This window comes from Hyperolius riggenbachi, chromosome 6, assembly GCF_040937935.1.
Source record: "Hyperolius riggenbachi isolate aHypRig1 chromosome 6, aHypRig1.pri, whole genome shotgun sequence".
NCBI classification, from domain to species: domain Eukaryota; kingdom Metazoa; phylum Chordata; class Amphibia; order Anura; family Hyperoliidae; genus Hyperolius; species Hyperolius riggenbachi.
The window spans coordinates 351,263,203-351,284,390 of NC_090651.1; the positions used below are offsets into that span (position 1 = coordinate 351,263,203).

The 21,188-nt window shown below is 46.5% G+C and overlaps 1 pseudogene; it reads right to left on the reverse strand.

The window, feature by feature from the left end:
- The window catches only part of LOC137522247 (sacsin-like), a 97,372-nt pseudogene that overhangs the window by 25,915 nt on the left and 50,269 nt on the right, over window positions 1-21,188 (reverse strand).

Here is a 21,188-nt window from a genome sequence, read left to right on the forward strand (position 1 = left end):
AAGTCACCCTCCTTCTCCTCTTCCTCCTTCAGGTGCATCATCTGCTTATGCCGCTCTCTCCCTTGCACCTTCACAGGCACCCTCCTCCACTCCGCCTCTGCCCTTGAGCGGTTCCTGCTCCTCTGCCCACAGCAGCAGTCAGGTGTCCGTGAAGGAAATGTTTGAGCGGAAGAAGCCACTTTTGGCCAGTCACCCCCTTGCCCGGCGTCTGACAGCTGGCGTGGCGGAACTGTTAGCTCGCCAGCTGTTACCATACCGGCTGGTGGACTCTGAGGCCTTCCGTAAATTTGTGGCCATCGGAACACCGCAGTGGAAGATGCCAGGCCGCACTTATTTTTCCAGAAAGGCCATACCCCAACTGCACCGTGAAGTTGAGAGGCAAGTGGTGTCATCTCTTGCGAAGAGCGTTGGGTCAAGGGTACACCTGACCACGGATGCCTGGTCTGCCAAGCACGGGCAGGGCCGCTACATTACCTACACAGCCCATTGGGTGAACCTGGTGGTGAACGATGGCAAGCAGAAAGCGGCGGACCAAATTGTGACACCTCCACGGCTTGCAGGCAGGCCTCCTGCCACCTCCTCTCCTCCTGCTACATGCTCTTCGCTGTCCTCCTCCTCCTCCTTGGCTGAGTGGCAGTTCTCCTCTCCAGCTACACAGCCCCAGCTCCGCAGGGCCTATGCTGCATGCCAGGTACGACGGTGTCACGCCATCTTAGACATGACTTGTCTCAAAGCGGAGAGTCACACTGGAGCAGCTCTCCTGGCTGCTCTTAAGAAACAGGTGGATGAGTGGCTGACCCCGCACCACCTGGAGATAGGCAACGTGGTGTGCGACAACGGCAGCAATCTGCTTGCCGCTTTGCATATGGGGAAGCTGACACACATACCCTGCATGGCACATGTCATGAATCTGGTGGTTCAAAGATTTGTGGCAAAGTACCCTGGCTTAGCGGATGTCCTGAAGCAGGCCAGGAAGTTCTGTGGGCATTTGAGGCGCTCTTACACAGCCATGGCACGATTTGCAGAAATTCAGCGTAAAAACAACATGCCGGTGAGACGCCTCATTTGCGATAGCCCCACTCGCTGGAACTCGACCCTCCTCATGTTCTCCCGCCTGCTAGAACAGAAGAAAGCCGTCACCCAGTACCTCTACAACTGGAGTAGAACGAAACAGTCTGGGAAGATGGGGATGTTCTGGCCCGACAACTGGACAATGATGAAAAATGCATGCAGGCTCATGCGGCCGTTTGAGGAGGTGACCAACCTGGTGAGCCGCAGTGAGGGCACCATCAGCGACTTAATTCCCTACGCGTACTTCTTGGAGCGTGCTGTGCGTAGAGTGGCGGATGAAGCTGCGAATGAGCGTGACCAGGAACCGTTACGGCAGGAACAGGCATGAGACCAATTTTCATCAGACCCAGCTGTTTCCTCAACACCTGCGGCAGCACAGAGGGGGGAGGAGGAGGAAGAAGAGAGGTCATGTGCAGAAGATGAGTCAGACTCAGAGGATGATGAGCAAGGTGTTTCTTTGGGGGAGGAGGAGGAGGAGGAGGGGACAGCGGCAGGAGAACAACCGCAGCAGGCGTCGCAGGGGGCTTGTGCTGCGCAACCTTCCCGTGGTATTGTTCGCGGCTGGGGGGAGGAGGTTGACTTACCTGACGTCACTGAGGAAGAGCAAGAGGAGATGGAGGGTACTGGATCCGACTTTGTGCAGATGTCGTCTTTTATGCTGTCCTGCCTGTTGAGGGACCCCCGTATAAAAAACCTCAAGGGGAATGAGCTGTACTGGGTGGCCACACTACTAGACCCTCGGTACAGGCACAAAGTGGCGGACCTGTTACCAACTCACCGGAAGGTGGAAAGGATGCAGCACATGCAGAACCAGCTGTCAACTATGCTTTACAATGCCTTTAAGGGTGATGTGACGGCACAACGCCAGCAAGGTACCACTGCCACTAATCCTCCTCCCGTGTCCACGCAGTCAAAGACAGGACGCTCCAGCGATCTCATGGTGATGTCGGACATGCGGACGTTCTTTAGTCCAACGCCTCGCCGTAGCCCTTCCGGATCCACCCTCCACCAACGCCTGGAACGGCAGGTAGCCGACTACCTGGCCTTAAGTGTGGATGTAGACACTGCTGTGAACAGCGATGAGGAACCCTTGAACTACTGGGTGCGCAGGCTTGACCTGTGGCCAGAGCTGTCCCAATTTGCCATCCAACTTCTCTCCTGCCCTGCCGCAAGCGTCCTCTCAGAAAGGACCTTCAGCGCAGCTGGAGGCATTGTCACAGAGAAGAGAAGTCGCCTAAGTCACAAAAGTGTTAAGTACCTCACCTTTATAAAAATGAATGAGGCATGGATCCCGGAGGGCTGCTGCCCGCCCCAAGACTAAGTCAGTCCCCGCACATACAGCATCTCTGCCTGCACGCCGTGTGACTGGCTGCCTGGCCTGCCCCAAGAAGACTAAGTCGCTCCCAGTCCCTCCACACAGCATGTCTGCCTGCAGGCCGCTTCACTACCTTCTCCGCCACCACCAACAGGGTCCGGGACTCCAGGCGGATTGCTGAATTTTTTAGGCCGCTGCTAGCAGCGGCCGCTGTAATAATTTTTCGGGTGCGTGTACATGACTGCCTAATTTTTCTGGCTGCACTGCGGGCAGCTGCAACAACAAAAGAAAAGGCATGAACATGCGCCCATTCCCCTTCGTGATCATTACCTTGCCGTGGTGAAGGGGCTTGCGTATCACAATGGAGCAATGACCGGCGCCTAGATGAGTGTCTCGGGGGGCACACCCACGATAATAAGGTCGTTGCCTCATTGTGGTCAGACCAAATTTGATCAGCTGGACAGTCACTGTTCTGTCATTCAGCTACATCAGCCAGGTGACTGACCATATGGGCTGTAAAGCCACCAAAACCTGCACTCTCGCCATGGTGCGCACCAGTCCAGCACGGCCGTCACTACACAAACAGCTGTTTGCGGTGCGTTACACGATGAGTTTGGTGCGTCAGTGTGAAGCAGTACCTTAATTACACTACCTGATTGATGTATACACATGCAAGATGTTTGAAAGCACTTTAGGCCTGTCATTTAACATTCAATGTGATTTCTGCCCTTAAAACGCTGCTTTGCGTCAAATCCAGATTTTTCCCGGGGACTTTTGGCATGTATCCCACTCCGCCATCCCCCCCTCCAGGTGTTAGACCCCTTGAAACATCTTTTCCATCACTTTTGTGGCCAGCATAATTAATTTTTTTTTTCAAAGTTCGCATCCCCATTGAAGTCTATTGCGGTTCGCGAACTTTAACGCGAACCGAACCTTTCGCGAAAGTTCGCGAACCCGGTTCGCGAACCGAAAATCGGAGGTTCGGCCCAACTCTAATTACGGACTGCATGTGTATATAGCAGAGGCAAAACCTGTTCCACCAGGATATGGTTCCACTTGGCAGCTTCATCATGTTGCTGGTCTACTTCAAGCTACTTCAAGCTTCTCCTGTCATCAGTAAGATCAAAACACCCATTTATTAATAAGGGTAGACCAGTCCGATTCTCCACTTTGTCTGGAAGGGGCAAAATGCAACTTAACCGACCTCCATACAAGTCCATATTGGTCTCAGATAAGGGGTATGCCAGGTCAAGTGATGGTTTGTTGCAGAGTTTGATGCTCAACTCTGTCAAGTCTGGAAATAAGTCATCTTGGACAGCACAAGAGGTCACCAACCACTTACTTTCTTCCTCTTCACTTCCACAACGTGTTAGTGTAGTAACTTTCAGGTGTGTTTTAACATCCAGCCCAGCTGTAGTGCTTTCATGGGTCTCTTCAATAGAAACAACAGTGCTTAAGAGTGGTGTTAGCACTCCTTCCTTGTCAATTTTCTTCAGAGACACTCTAGTCACGTGACGGAGGAAAAGAAGGCTGATGCTGGCATCTTTTATGAAAGACTCAAACAGCTCTTGGACCCTCTCTGAACTGTAAATGTTTTCTGAAATTTCAGAAGGATCTAATCGGAGAGGGAAACGAAAGAGGGTTCCCCTGAAATGTCCGGAATGGCGAATTTCCTCCCAGGAGCCCACGTCAAGGGACTCCAAGGCCTTTTGGAAAGGTTGAAATTGATCTGAAAGTTCCTCTATCTCACGGCCATCTTTCTCAATGTTCCACAGACGACCTCCTCTGTGCAAGATCTCTTCCTGGGGGTCCAGAAAGCCAAAATTGTTTCCACTGAAGATGGCTGGGTAATCTGGTAGGAAACAGGACATATACGAATGTGAGAAGGCGTTGCAGGAAATTAATTCACTACAGGAAGCTGTTAATAAACTGTTCATATGCAGAAAAAAGTAAATATAGTCAGTGGGATGCTAATTATTTCTGTTAGCATGCAAATTCGATGCAAAGTGGGTTATGGCCAATCAGAGGCACTTTCTGCCGATACTGATGACTGGTCCAATTTCAAGCCACATATCATTTGCATGAAAGCCACAATTCATAGCATATCACGGGCCATTGCTAAAAGCAAGTACAAAGATACTACGGCTCCAATAAGCTTTTTTTCCTGCATTTTCTGCCAGGAGATGCGTTTTCACCTTGTCTAAAGAGTAACTTCTCAGCACTTAGCAATTAAAAAAGTACTAAAGAGTAGGCAAACAAGTACTCTAATACCAAACATATTTTAAGTATTTTAAGCCTGACACACAAATTTTGATTGGCCAATCATTGGCCACATTTGACCATTTCCATGTAGTTTGAAAGTGTACCTATACAATCTCCTCATATTATACAAAATCGGTTGGCCCTTATGCTACATGGTGGTGGCAAAATTGATCAGTCATTGGCCAATCACTATTGGATTGAATACAAACACATTTTCCTTCTTTTTATTACTCATACAGTTATCGTATATATTTGTTTTTGTGCACAAGTAATATCGTATGTTTCCAAACTACAAGTATAGTTTATTTGCTATTAAAGCTGCTATTGCATAGCTGCTATTTTTAAATATCTAGTATCAAAGTATCTAGTGATCATTTCTCACTTCGCTCTGCTTCTGCTATGTGTGTAATAGAGAGAGATTGGTCTCTTGGTTGAATCTGCCCATCGTCGCTAGATGTATGGCTACCTTTAGTTATTATAGCTGCACTACACCTCCATCTATACTAAAGAAGGAGGGGCTAGATTCTCGGCTGAGACGGTCTTTAAACTCAGCCAGGGCAGAGGATAATCTAACGTGTGCATATAGCAATACACAAATTGTCTACTATTGAAGGCTAATTAGCAATACACAAAGGTCTACTATTGGAGGCTAATAGGGAAGGTGCTAGACATCTCACTCTGACACTGACAGCAGGAAAGCTGCCAGATCACCCCTCTCAATATGATGATAGTGGGGGAAGCACTTGTAGAAAGCAAGTTCATTCTCCTCTAAAGATGGTTGGTAGAAGGACGTCAACTCTGCAAACGGGTAACCACCTTAAAGAAAACCTGTAATGAGAAAAACCTCCCCTGGGGGGTACTCACCTGGGGTGGGGAAAGCCTCTGGATCTTATTGAGGCTTCCCCCATCCTCCTCGGTCAAATGGTGGCAGAGATAAAGCTCCCCGAACAGTGGGGATGTAAATATTTACCTTCCCGGCTCAAGTGCAGGTGCAGTATTGGCTCTCCGCTCGGAGATAGGTGGAAATAGCCGATCGCTGTCGGGCCGCTCTACTGCGCAGGCGCAAGTCTCCTGCTCCTGCGCAGTAGAGCGGACCCGACGGAGATCAGCTATTTCTGCCTATCTCCGTGTGGAGAGCTACAACAGTGCCTCCGCTGGAGCCAGGAAAAGTAAATAAATCAGCGCTTATCAGGCTTGTCGAGGGAGGATTGCCGGACACTTCGGGGGAGCCAGCGCTGGATTGCCTGCAGCTACAGGGGAGTGGGAAGCCTCATTGGGACCCTGAGGCTTCCCCCTCCCGAGGTGAGTACCCCCCAGGGGAACTTTTTTTGTTCCAAGTTCTCCTTAACAGTTCACAGCAAGGACAAGCACAGCATGTTGTGAACAGATTAGTGGTCAAGGGTGAACGGTCGGTCCCTAGTTTATTGAGATTTTTGGATTGGTCTACTGCTGGATCCATATCACACATGTACCAACTTGTGCTTACTCTGATACCCTCAACCTCACTTCATACCGACCTGTAATATGGTACACGGAGTTGAACCCAAGTCCAAATCTTCCCACCGTGTCCGGATCTTTGCGCTTGATGCTGTTACCGGGCCTCTGGATCCCGTCCCAGTCTTGGTCAGAGAACACCTCATTGTTGTAGGCCAGAAGAGCTGGACCTGGAAGAGCAGAAAGCTACATGAGCAAAGAATAGTAATATATGTTTTTTGTTTTTGTTTTCTTCTTAAAAGAGATCGGACTCCTGTTCTTTAGATTATAACCTACACTTCAAGTGAACATGTATAATTAAAGTAAAACAAGTTAGATACTTACCTACAGAGAGGGAAGGCTCTGGATCCTTCAGAGCCTTCCCTATTCTCTGTTGGTGGAATTGTTCCAGTGCTGTTCCCTGTTCAACAGTGCCGCCGCTAGGAGCCCTCAGAAGCAATCGTGTTCCTGAGCTTCCAAAAACAGGTGGTTTCCTACAGCGCATGCACGTGAGTAGTACGGAGCTGACAGTCTTTGGAAGCACTCAGCGACAATAAGCACACTGGGCTTATTTAGCTTGGAAAAAAGGCAACTGAACAGTGACCTGATTAACAGGCATAAATACATCACAGGGCAATACAAACGCTTGGCAGATGAGCTTTTTGTTCCTAGAGTTGTACCAACAGACTAGCGGAAGAAGTTATGGCAAACTCTATATCTGCATTTAAAGAGGGCTTGGATGCTTTCCTTGCATTGAAGGTAGAGTGACCAGACGTCCCGGATTGCCCGGGACGCGTCCCGGATTCGGGGTCCGCTGTCCCAGGCTTAATGAGGTCCCGGGAAACGTCCCGCTTTCAGCAGCGGGACGTCCCGGCCTCGGGACTCTGGCCACTCTCTCCTCAATGAACTGGCAGCGGCGTCTATAGACGCTGTGCCAGTTCATTGCCTGCAGCCCCGCTCCAGCCTCCTCTTCCGGTGTCTGTTTCCGACACCGGCAGGCGAGCAGGGCTACGGCAAGATGGCTGCGGAAGCCCTGTACTGGAGACCTATTTGTACAGTACAGGGCTTCGGGCGCCATCTTGCCGTAGCCCTGTCAGCGCGGGAGAGAAGAGCAGGAGTAACAAGACGGTCCCGGGACGGAGCAGCACGCCAGAGGCCGGACACTTCTGCCAGGTGAGTAAATGCTTTCTTTTCCAGGTGAAATGTTTGCCCGCATTAGGTTTCTTTTCCAGGTGAAATGTTTGCCCGCATTAGGTTTCTTTTCCAGGTGAAATGTTTGCCCGCATTACGTTTCTTTTCTAGCGAAATGTTTGCCCGCATTGTTTCTTTTCTAGCGAAATGTTTGCCCGCATTGCGTTTCTTTTCTGGGGAAATGTTTGCCTGCATTGTTTCTTTTCTAGCGAAATGTTTGCCCGCAGTGCGTTTCTTTTCTGGTGAAATGTTTGCCCGCATTGTTTCTTTTCTAGCGAAATGTTTGCCCGCAGTGCGTTTCTTTTCTAGCGAAATGTTTGCCCGCAGTGCGTTTCTTTTCTGGTGAAATGTTTGCCCGCATTGCGTTTATTTTGTACCGACATGTTGCCCGCATTGCGTTTATTTTGTACTGACATGTTGCCCGCATTGCGGTTATTTTGTGCTGACATGTTGCCTATTGCGTTTATTTTATGGTGTCCGGGGTAACTGTTACTACATTTATTATTTGATTGGTCATAGATGGCTATGTTTGCTGCTTTGTGGTTACGGTATACTATTAGCATCACACAGTTTCTGCACACCCATGATGCAAAGTCTCGTTTGTCCACATCATGGCGTAAACACTGCTTTCTTATGCCTCGCTGTTACATCATTACGTTAGCTCCGCCCATACAATGTCATGGCCACGCCCATTTTTTCGGCGCGGCGCAACAACCCCCCCAGTCTTCGCCGCTGCGCGCTCAGTCCTCCCCACTTTTCGCGCGCGCCGCCCCCCCACGTCCCAGGTTGGACCCACAAAAATATGGTCACTCTATTGAAGGGCATCCATGGCTATAATAGGTGAATCCCAGAAGATTTGATCCAGGGACTTATCTGACTGCCATCTGGAGTAAAGAAGGAATTTTTCCCTTTTAAAGAGACACTGAAGCGAAAATAAATCTCACTTAAGAGCTTATATTCAGCAGGGGCATGTGTGCCCCTGCTAAAACGCTGCTATCCCACGGCTGAACGGGGGTCCCTTACCTCCCAAATTCCCCCCTGCAAAATCCACGACCAACTTGGTCGTAGATTTTGCTGCTGTTGAGGCAGGGCTAACAGTCGCAGCCTCTCAGCGTGTCTATCAGCGGCGCATCGCCGCCTCTCCCCCGCCCGGCCCCTCTCAGTGAAGGAAGACTGAGAGGGGCGGGGAAGAGGCGGAGATTAGCCCTGCTGCCTCACCAGGAAGAGATCCCCGGGCACCACGAGGGGATTTGGGAGGTAAGGGACCCCCGTTTAGCCGCGTGATAGCGGCGTTTTAGCAGGGGCACACTTGCCCCTGCTGAATGGAACTAGTAAAAAAGGGCGCACAGGGATAGTGGACAAAAAGGGCGCCGCCATAGACTGCAATGCAAAATATCGGCTATTCGGCGCCCGACAGGAAAAAAGGGCGCACGAGAAATAGCGTTTACAGGGATCGTGTTAACAAAGGTTTTCGTTTACAGGATAAAGTTTATAACAAATATCGTTTACAAGTTCGTTTAAACTTTGTATTATACTTATTTTCCCGTTTGTAAATTTCGCTTATATGGGTTTTAACTAGTTTTTTCATTTTAAAAATGCGCTTATAAAACTATAACAACTAAAATTTCGTTTACACTTCTTTTATCATTTAAAATTCGTTTTCATATGTATAATGCTTGAATAACGTTTCTAAAGCTGATTGTATTAGAAATACATCGCTTATGGTATTAACTTTGTTTTTACACTTCTAATGCGTTGATTATAGTTACTAAAATATCGCTTTAAATATTACTGTTATTTTAAGATTTCTACGTGATTTTAAGGCTAGTTATTCTATTACAAATTACTGTTATTTTAAGATTTCTACGTGATTTTAAGGCTAGTTATTCTATTACAAATATATAAATTATTTTATTCATGTTATTTGGAGTGAAGTATTTTAAGGATTAAATATATTATTGTTTATATGTGTTTAGCGTGTTTTGTGCAGTGGGGATGGTTAGGTTTAGGCATTACTAGGGGGTCTAGGGGTTAGGGATAGGTACAGGGAGGGTTAGGACCAGGGTGGTGGTTAGCTTTAGGCACCACCAGGGGGGTCTTAGGTTTAGGCACCAGAAGGGGGGTCTTAGGTTTAGGCACCACCAGGGGAGTCTTAGGTTTAGGCACCACCAGGGGGTCTTAGGTTTAGGCACCACCAGGGGGGTCTAGGGGTTAGGGATAGTTACAGGGAGGGTTAGGTATACATACAGTGCAATATACACCACCAGGGGGGTGGTTAGTTTTAGGCACCACCAGGAGAGTCTTAGGTTTAGGCACTACCAGGGGGTCTTAGGTTTAGGCACCACCAGGGGGGTCTTAGGTTTAGGCAACACCAGGGGAGTCTTAGGTTTAGGCACCAACAGGGGGGTCTTAGGTTTAGGCACCACCAGGGGAGTCTTAGGTTTAGGCACCAACAGGGGGGTCTTAGGTTTAGGCACCAACAGGGGGGTCTTAGGTTTAGGCACCACCAGGGGAGTCTTAGGTTTAGGCACCAACAGGGGGGTCTTAGGTTTAGGCACCACCAGGGGAGTCTTAGGTTTACACACCACCAGGGGGGTCTAGGGGTTAGGGATAGGTATAGGGAGGGCTCTGTATGAGAGTAAGGTTAGGTATAGTTATAGTACAATATATGTAATATATACAATTTATTACATTATGTATATTTACACAAAGGGGGGTCTAGGTGTGAGGGATAGGGATAAGGAGAGATATCTGTGACCCTAAACTTAGGTATAATTGTAGTAAAATACCTGTAAAACCTACCATTCTAGTACTATGCTTAATACAAGTATAAATATCGTTTTTGCTATAGACGCTATTTGACGTTTTATTTCAGAATTCGTTTACTGTTATAGACGGTATTTTGCCATTTCATTTCTGTTTATTTAACGTATTTAGCATTAAATTATATTTATAACCTCTTAAACGGAAAATACGGTTTTGCATTCAAACTTATAATTTCGGCTACACCCCGCGCCCTTTTTTCCAGGCGCCCTTTTTTGATATACGCCTGCTGAATATAAGCTCTGAAGCGAGTTTTATTCTCGCTTCAGAGTTTCTTTAAGGCTAATTGGTACAGGCCTTGTAAGTTTTTTTTGCCTTCCCATAGATCAATTGGGATATGTGCTGGTTCAGGACAGTTTATTGTATTTTTTTCTTTCTGGTTGAACTTGATGGCTGGATGTCTTCTTTTAGGCCTCTTTCACAGTGCAACGCTAGAGTCACACTTTAAAAAATGTTTCAACACGGTCTAACGCACAGCAATACTAAGTCTGCGCGACATTCGCAGTACACACATTGCGTTTGTGTGTAACGTGTAGCATTATTAGAAAGTGCTGCATGCTGTGTGTTATACGCGTTATTAGCTGCGTTGGACTGTTTGCACATGCTCAGTAATGACTTGGAAGCATACTTTTCATTGCCGGTATGCCTACTGTATGCGACGATAACGGGGCATAGAGTTGCTGTGCGACTTTTTTGGGGCGTTGCGTTGTGAGTTTGCGTTGTGACTTTAACGTCGCATCAAAACGCAACGTCCTCCTGTGAAAGTACCCTTAACCAAACTGTGTTACTATATACTGTATATAGTAGGTTCCTCAAGGGAGGCTCAGAGTACTAGACAGGTGCCTGAGCAAAAAACACTCATCCCTCATTTCTCTTTGCTTCCAGGTCTTCATGCGAGTCCTGTCCAGCTCTGTGTACTCTCTCTTCTTTTTTTTAAAGCACCATCGATTTTCAAAATCACCCTAAAAGCGCTTGTCCAATGATTCCCTATGAGAGTGTTCACATCTGAGTGGTTTGATTCTGATCAGCTCACCAAAGCGATGCCTGGGCCATTTTCGGGGCGATTTGCCTCACTAGAAGGTATAGGGAAATCACAAAGCGCTTGAAAAAAATGCTTTGTATAGTGATTTTCCAGCACGTACATTTTATTTATTTATTTCCGGGTGAAAGAGTTCACTTCCTGACTGACGTCAGAAGTGCAAAAAAAAAAAATTGCTTTGCAAAAGCGCTTACAAAAGTGCACGAAAAAAATTGAAAAAAAGAAAGAAAAAAAATCAATGGCGTCAGCGATTTGGATTTTAGATGTGAAGAAGCCCTTACCAGGCTACTGAACTCCAATCTATTAGGCTGGGTACACATTTTAGCATGCAAAATCAGTCTTTTTTTTTTTTGCTTTTCTCCTGTGGGATCTCCCTCCACTACAAAATCTACTGCACATTGATTGCATTGCATTGTATTATTATTATTATTATTTATTAGATTTATACATATTACGCAGCGCTGTACAATAAATAGGCTTACAGACAATGATAACAGGGTTGACAGAACAATACAGGTAACGGACCATAGATACAACAATACAGTACTGCAGTCTATTCATTACCAATGACATTTTTTAAATCGATTGAACGAGGATTGGGTTTGTGTGCGCCTAGCTTTACCCGTCTGTGGAGCACGACTCTTACCTTGGACAACCTGGAGTTTCTTGGAGTAGAGGGAGTCCTTCCCGTACTCTCGCTCATCATAGATGAAAATGACCTCGCTGGCCTTAGCGTCGTCTGCGTTCTGGATCAGCTCCTAATGTGGACGGTGAAGAAAACGCCATCTTTACTTCTGTAAAATCAGTTTATTTCATCTACACAATATTACGACATGCAGCAGCCCCACACATGTGACAAACCAATGCATGACGATACAAACCGATTGTACTGTAGCTCTCCCTGTAAGGGCAGTTCTAGAACCTCTGGCAATCTGACTGCTGCACCATCTGCAAGGTTAAAGGACGCCAGAGCCTGGGATATGGAGGCCGCCATATTCCTTTCCTTTTACCTTTCTAATCCTTGGTCGGACTGAAGATGATGATACAGGATTCAATTTCTTAATTTTATTTTTTTATAAGATTTTGACCTATTAAATTATTTATCAAACTTACCATACACCATATCATTTTCAAAACAATCAGCCTGATTTTTCCAACACAATCGATCAGATTTTTAGCAAAAAAAAAAAAAAATGTTTTTCAGTTGATAAAAAAAAAAATCAAACTATTTGCTTGTATCGTATATGAGCACCTTTAGTCCGACATCGGCCTTTACCTTCATATAGGGATGACAATGCTTAGGAGTTAGGAAAACTCACGGAGAAGCATGTGATCAGTTTGTTCAGCTGATAGATTTGTAAGGTTCTGATTTGCTGTGATGGCTTCCTGGTTTACCGCAAGATCAGGACCAGCCAATCAGAGCTTTACAACTCTATCAGCTGTATCAAACTGATCACATGCTTCTCCGTGAGCTCTCCTAAGCATTGTCATCCCTACCTTCAAAGGTCCAATGTCAATCATAGTCAGACATAGGAAAACTGGGTGCCACTAGATGGCACTGTTGCCAGAAAAATACCAGCACAGCGTCAGCCTTTTCAAATCAAAGTGTCAGACTAAAGGTGGCCATCAGTGCTGCTCGGATACCCCTTTTCAAAATCCGAATCCGATTCGGATCCGGATACCCCGCTATCCGATCCGGGTCGGATATCCGAATTCAAAATTTTCCTATCCGAATCCGATTCGGATATCCGACCCCAGTATCCGACCGGATTCGGATATCCGGATTGAAAACCGGAAGTGGCCTTTAAATTGCTTTAAAAAGGTTTGTAAGGGTCAATTAGGCATGTAGCATCATTCTTTTTCAAAGGGGAACACTAATTGATGATGTGGGGACTTAAAATCCCCCCCCCCACAAAAAAAGGCTGTCAAAGGGCCAAGTGCAAAGTGCCAAATGCAAAGGGCCAAGTTCAAAGGGCCAAGTGTCAAGTGCAAAGGGCCAAGTGCAAAGGGCCAAGTGTCAAGTGCAAAGGGCCAAGTGCAAAGGGCCAAGTGTCAAGTGCAAAGGGCCAAGTGCCTAATGCAAAGTGCCAAGTTTAAAGGGCCAAGTGTCAAGTGCAAAGGGCCAAGTGCCTAATGCAAAGTGCCAAGTTTTAAGGGCCAAGTGTCAAGTGCAAAGGGCCAAGTGTCAAGTGCAAAGGGCCAAGTGTCAAGTGCAAAGGGCCAAGTGCCAAGTTCAAAGGGCCAAGTGCAAAGGGCCAAGTGCCTAATGCAAAGTGCCAAGTTTAAAGGGCCAAGTGTCAAGTGCAAAGGGCCAAGTGCCTAATGCAAAGGGCCAAGTTCAAAGGGCCAAGTGTCAAGTGCAAAGGGCCAAGTGCCTAATACAAAGTGCCAAGTTTAAAGGGCCAAGTGTCAAGTGCAAAGGGCCAAGTGCCTAATGCAAAGGGCCAAGTTCAAAGGGCCAAGTGTCAAGTGCAAAGGGCCAAGTGCCAAGGGCAAAGTGCCATGTGCAAAGTGCCAAGTGCCAACATGTGCAAACACGTGCAAAAATGTGCAAAGTGCAAACACGTGCAAACACATGCAAAATTGTGCAAACACGCGCAAACACATGCAAAAATGTGCAAACACGTGCAAAAATGTGCAAACACATGCAAAAATGTGCAAAGTGCAAACACGTGCAAACACATGCAAAAATGTGCAAACACATGCAAAAATGTGCAAACACGCGCAAACACATGCAAAAATGTGCAAACACGTGCAAAAATGTGCAAACACATGCAAAAATGTGCAAAGTGCAAACACGTGCAAACACATGCAAAAATGTGCAAACACATGCAAAAATGTGCAAACACGCGCAAACACATGCAAAAATGTGCAAACACATGCAAAAATGTGCAAACACGCGCAAACATGCAAAAATGTGCAAACACATGCAAAAATGTGCAAAGTGCAAACACATGCAAAAATGTGCAAACACGCGCAAACACATGCAAAAATGTGCAAACACATGCAAAAATGTGCAAACACATGCAAAAATGTGCAAACACGCGCAAACACATGCAAAAATGTGCAAACACATGCAAAAATGTGCAAACACGCGCAAACATGCAAAAATGTGCAAACACATGCAAAAATGTGCAAAGTGCAAACACATGCAAAAATGTGCAAACACGCGCAAACACATGCAAAAATGTGCAAACACATGCAAAAATGTGCAAACACATGCAAAAAGGTGCAAACACATGCAAAAATGTGCAAACACGCGCAAACACATGCAAAAATGTGCAAACACATGCAAAAAGGTGCAAACACGCGCAAACATGCAAAAATGTGCAAACACATGCAAAAATGTGCAAAGTGCAAACACATGCAAAAATGTGCAAACACGCGCAAACACATGCAAAAATGTGCAAACACATGCAAAAATGTGCAAACACATGCAAAAATGTGCAAACACGCACAAACATGCAAAAATGTGCAAACACATGCAAAAATGTGCAAAGTGCAAACACGTGCAAACATGCAAAAATGTGCAAACACGCGCAAACACATGCAAAAATGTGCAAACACATGCAAAAAATGTGCAAACACGCGCAAACACATGCAAAAATGTGCAAACACATGCAAAAATGTGCAAACACGTGCAAACACGTGCAAAAATGTGCAAAGTGCAAACACGTGCAAAGTGCAAAAATGTGGAAAGTGCAAACACGTGCAAACACGTTCAAAGTGCCATGTGCAAAGTGGCACTTTGCACGTGTTTGCACGTGTTTGCACATTTTTGCACGTGTTTTCACGTGTTTGCACATTTTTGCAGTTTGCACGTGTTTGCAGTTTGCACGTGTTTGCACTTTGCACGTGTTTGCACTGTGCATGTGTTTGCACGTGGCACTTTGCACGTGTTTGCTCGTGGCAGGCAGGCAGCACCTGGCCTGGTGTGTGTACAACACACACACAATCACATAGCAGGCAGCTGCAGCAGCACTGCAGCACACACTCTTAATGTCACATTTATGACATCAATGAAGCAAATGAATGATTTAACTATACTGTAGTGATTGTGAAGGGGTTAATCACTGAACAGCTTAGGTTTATAACTATGTACAGCCCTTTGTAGGGCACCAGCAATGGAGCAGGAGCATGTCTCTCAGGAAGCATTCAGCAAGCCAGGACGATCTGTCTCATCATGGCAGCCCTCCTTATTATACCAGGGGGGCTGGCCAGTGTTCCTTTCTGTGATTGGGAGCCAGGGTTTAGGCTGGGAGGCCTCTGATTGGCTTAATGAGGTCAGGTGGGGCTGGCCAGGGTTCCCCTCTGTGATTGGTTTCTGGTGCTTCTGCTGGGAGCCCTCTGATTGGCTCCCATGACGTCTGGACCTCATGCAGTGTTTCACTGGTCCAGATATCCGCGGATATCCGTACTATCTGCGGATATCCGTATAGCCCAGCCAACTATCCGCAGATAGCTATCCGGATACTGGACCAGCTATCCGGAATCCGGATCCGATCGGATAGGCCTAAAAAAGTCGGATATCCGAGTCTATTCGGATATCCGGTATCCTGTTGAGCAGCACTGGTGGCCATACACTGGTCGATGTGCCATTAGATCGACCAGCTGACAGATCCCTATCTGATCGAATCTGATCAGAGAGGGATCGTATGGCTGCCTTTACTGCAAACAGATTGTGAATCGATTTCAGCCTGAAACCGATTCACCATCTGCTGAGCTGCTCCTGCCGCCTGTCCCCCCCCCCCCCCCCCCCGTATACATTACCTGACGCTGGCTCCCGGGCGTCTTCTCCGCATTGCACGGCTCTGTTCCGGCTCCATTACGGTTACTCCGTGACCAGGAAGTTCAAATAGAGCGCCCTCTATTTGAACTTCCTGGTCACTGCAGTGACACAGGAAGCGCCGGGATGGATGGAGCCGGAACAGAGCCGTGCAGCACGGAGAAGACGCCCGGGAGCCAGCCTCAGGTAATGTATACTTGATCGGATCGGCCGCCGCTAGCGACGCGCACTTTACCCGCGGGCGATCGAGGGTAATTTCCCGCACGGCGCGATCGACGGACCGATCCGATTCCGGGAGGGAATCGGATCGGCGGCTGCGTTTACCGCGAACGATTGGCAGCAGATTCGATCCCAGGATCGAATCTGCTGTCGAAACGGCCGGGAATCGAGCCAGTGTATGGCCTGCTTTAGAGCCCATTTACACTTAAAGCGTTATCGTCACCATAAAAATCAAATTTCAACAGCAACTGGTCCGAGCGTATTAAGTGATAAAGATGCTAAGTCTGCATTCAAAACTTTTTCTGCTGTTATTATTTGGAGTTATCACATACTTAAGGAACACTGGCCCTTTAGTAGTCGTGCCAAAGAATTGCATGCTGGGGGTTCCTTTTATCTATAATCTATTCCTCCTCTTACCTTTATTTCCCTGCTAGCTGCTTATCTGAAACACGATCCCCTGCTCACTTGTGTTTACAAGCAAGGCTGAGGCGACTCAGCGATTGGAGGAGACAAGAAAAAAAGTAAAGGGCAGAAATGACATCACGAGTTAGCCTTAACTGTGGGCAAAAGACACGGCCCCCACCAGGAACAGAATTCTCATCATTTACTATATAACATTCACTGAAATCAAAACGTGGACAGTATAATACTTGTGTTATGTAAGTAGCTCAAGTATTTATCTACTTATATATGTGTTTTTTTCCCTGGCATAGTATGGCTGATCCTCCTGCTTTAATCAGTTGGTACGCGTCCGTGCACGTTAGTATGCGTCTTTTCCATAGCAGTGCATTGGGGAGAAGATTTCAGTTAAAACGTGTTAAAGAGGAACTCCAGTGAAAATAATGTAATAAAAATAGTGCTTCATTTTTACAATAATTATGTATAAATGATTTAGTCAGTGTTTGCCCATTGTAAAATATTTTGAATCCCTGAATTATATTCTGACATTCACACATGGTGACATTTTTACTGCTGGCAGGTGATGTAGCTGCTGCTTGCTGTGTTGGCAGTTGGAAAAAGCTGTAAACAGCTATTTACCACAATGCAACAGGGTTCACAGACAGGAAACTGCCAAGAGTACGTACTCAGAATTTCTTTGTGGGAGGGGTTTCATAACAATATCAGCCATACAGCGCCCCCTGATGGTCTGTTTGTGAAAAAGAATAGATTTCTCATGTAAAAGGGGGTATCAGCTCCTGATTGGGATAAAGTTCAATTCTTGGTCAGGCTAGGTTTCCACTTGTGCGTTTTGTGTCAGTTTTTCTGCTCAGAAAATTTGCATAGATTTTAAAACTAATGTTAGTCAATGCAGCTGTTTCCACTCTATGCGAATTTTCGTACGCGTTCATACGCGTCAAAAAATCTGAGGTCCTGTATCATTTTTTCGGACATCGCGTACGATTCGCGTACAATGCTTTGTATAGGCAATGCGAATTTTCACGTTACTTGCCCGAAAATTCGCATTAGATCCATAGTTACAGGAAGTTGTCAGCAGTCATGACTAAGCTGTTACTAGGCAGATTATGCATATGTAACTAATGTGAATTTTCGCGTACGAAAATTTGCATAAAAACGCGTACAAATTTACATGCGATTTTTCACCAATCAGAAAAATCTTATACGATTTTTTGCAGGCGAAAATGTAACGCTACAGTGGAAACGTAGCCTCAGAGTTTCTCTTTAAAGAGGAACTCCAGTGAAAATATTGTAGTAAAAAATGTGCTTCATTTTTACCATAATTATGTATAAATGATTTAGTCAGTGTTTGCCCATTGTAAAATCTTTTAAATCCCTGATTTACATTCTGACATTTATGACATGGTGACATTGTTACTGTGGGCAGGTTATGTAGCTGCTCCTAGCTGTTTTGGCTGTTAGAGACAGCTGTAAGCAGCTATTTCCTGTCTGTGAACCTTGTTACATTGTAACAAACTGCCAAAAGTACCGCGGTACTCAGAGCTTCTTGTGGGAGGGGTTTCAGCACAAAATCAGTCATACAGCGCCCTCTGATGGTCTGTTTGTGAAAAGCATTATATTTCTCATGTAAAAGGGTGTATCAGCTACTGATTGGGATAAAGTTCAATTCTAGATTGGAGTTTCTCTTTAAGTGTGAAAGGTGCCATAGGAAAACATGGGCATTACTTTGAAAATCAGTTTTCTTTCAGTTATAACAGAGCCTAACTGATGAAGTGTAAAAGGGCCCTCTGACACTCACATTGCTGCCGGTGTAATGTCTGATTGTGCTGCCCAGAAGCTCCCTTCCACACTGAGTAGCACGCATGCTCAGTGTGAAGTGATTCTGCTGCAGGTGATAAAATACTAAATATCTCCGCTTCCAGACATCCTACACTCCCCAAATTTTCAAAGTAGGGAGGGGACCTCCTGAAAGACCTCTATGCTAAATTGCAGCCCCCGAGCTCCACTGGTTCAGGAGATAGATTAACAGAAACCCATCTCGGAGACCAGCGGGGCTCGGAGGCTGCAATTTGGCATAGAGGTAGTTCTGTGTGACATGGCTGTCCCCTCCCCTCCCCCTACCCTGAAAATGTGGGCAGTGTAGGATGTAAGTAAGCGGAGATATTTAGTATTTACCACAAGCAGCATAATTAAATAGGAAATGTGGCTGCACAGTCTCCTATTGCGCATGCGGGGCAGCGCAAATTAACAGGCAACGCAATCAGACACAACACCGGCCACATCCAGAGTTTGTGCTTGCTTTCGAGGCACTTCTACCCGACCTAGACAGGCACGGCATCCCCCTATGTGGCTCTATGTCAGAGCAGCACCACACATTAACAGAATTACAATGTCACATGTCCAACGGCGCCCCCCCCCCCCACCCTGATGCCAGGTGGGCAAGGCGGGACGGACCCTCTAGATCATACCTCCCAACTGTCCTTCTCTGGGAGCCCTGCCCCTCTGTCCCTCTTTCCCCCTCATTTGTCCCTCTTTCAGGACTTTGTCCCTCTTTCTATGTAAATATATATATTTCTCTACTAAAAAATGTGTTTGATTGACTCTAAACATTATTCCCATCCTATAAATTGATATGTTTCTAATTGTAAAATGTTACTATCAAGGAAAATAAACCAGGATAGAAAGGACCAGTGTGGTTTGAATTATAAAACAACATATTTTCTTATGAAATCTTTATGGTATGCGTGACTAGGGGCGTGCTGGGGCGTGATCAGGGGTGTGGCTTAAGTGTCCCTCTTTCACATCTCAAAAAGTGGGGAGGTATGCTTCAGATCGCTGTCACTGCATTATTATTATGATTGGCTCTGATCACTGACCCATTTTACCCCCTCCACGTAGTTGAAGGGTCGACGGATATCGAATACTATGAAAAGTTTGTGTAGATAAAACCCTCATACTTCATGGAGGTGACCAGTCAGTGATTGGCAGAGGAGGATCATTCACAAGGCAGTTATATGCCTAGGGCCTGGAGAGAGTCTAAGGGCCTGGTGGAGGCTAGCCGCCACCAAATCTTAATAGAAAAAAAAGCCAGGTGACCATCAGCAAAAAGTGCTATCCTGCCTAGGGCTCCATTTCATCTTCAAGTACAAATGAAGTAAGCAGAATATGGACGCTGCCATATTTATTTCCTTTTAAACAATGCCAGTTGCCTGGCAGCCCTGCTGATCTATTTGGCTGCAGTAGTGTCTGAATGACACCTGTAACAAGCATACAGCTAATCTTGTTAGAGAATGTCAGAAACGTCTGATCTGCTGCATGCTTGTTCAGGGTCTAGGGCTGAATGTATTCGAGGCAGAGGACCAGCAGGACAGCCAGGCAACTAGTATTTTTTTTTTTAAATCAAATAAATATGGCAGCCACTTTATTCCTCTCACTGCAGTTGTCCTTTAATCAATTTCTAGTGATTGGCCAATCAAAATTGAATGTGTGTGCCAGGCTTTATACTTTTAGCCATAGCCCCTGAACAACCATGCAGATCAGAGGTTTCTGACTGAAGCCTGACTGGATTAGCTGCTTGCTTCCTTCAGGTGTGTGATTCAGATATTACTGCAGCCAAAGATCAGCAGCACAGCCAGCCAGGCAATTGGTATTGCTTAAAAGGTGATAAATATTGCAGCCTCAACATACCTCTCTTACCAGGTGTTAAAGGAATACTGTAGGGGGTCGGGGGAAAATTAGTTGTACTCACCCGGGCCTTCTAATGGTCCCCGCAGACATCCTGTGCCCGCGCAGCCACTCACCGATGCTCCAGCCCCGCCTCCGGTTCACTTCTGGAATTTCAGACTTTAAAGTCTGAAAACCACTGCGCCTGCGTTGCCGTGTCCTGGCTCCCGCTGATGTCACCAGGAGTGTACTGCGCAGGCACAGACCATACTGGGCCTGCACAGTGCGCTCCTGGTGACGTCAGCGGTAGCAAAGACACGGCAACGCAGGCGCAGTGGTTTTCAGACTTTAAAGTCTGAAATTCCAGAAGTGAACCGAAGGCGGGGACGGAGCATCGGTGAGTGGCTGCGCGGGCACAGGATGTCTGCGGGGACCATTAGAAGGCCCGGGTGAGTTCAACTAATTTTCCCCCGACCCCCTACAGTATTCCTTTAAGTTTAGGTCTGGGAGTGACCTTTTTGAGATCATTTGGGTCAATTACTTGCCTTCGTTATTTTGAATTAAAGGACACATGAATTTTACAGGAGAGGCTGGCGTATGTAAGTTATACTCAGTAGCGTAGCCAGGCCTGGATTTACCTCACAGGAGCCTATAGGCACAGGTGTCCTGGCACCCTAGACTCCGCCTTCCATGAACCTACAAACCCCCGCCGAACCGCAGTGCAAGTGTGCTGGCTGTCCCAGCTGTCACTCCTCCCTTACCCATCATAGGTAGCTACAGGTGCCCCTTAGTATTAGATAGCCAGAAGTACCCTCAATATTAAGTAGCTAGTGTTGCCCCCAGAGCAGGGACAAGGTCCTCCAGCACCCAAGGCTGAGACACCAAAGTGCGCCCCTCCATCCCTCCCACCTCAGCCATAACACACGGAT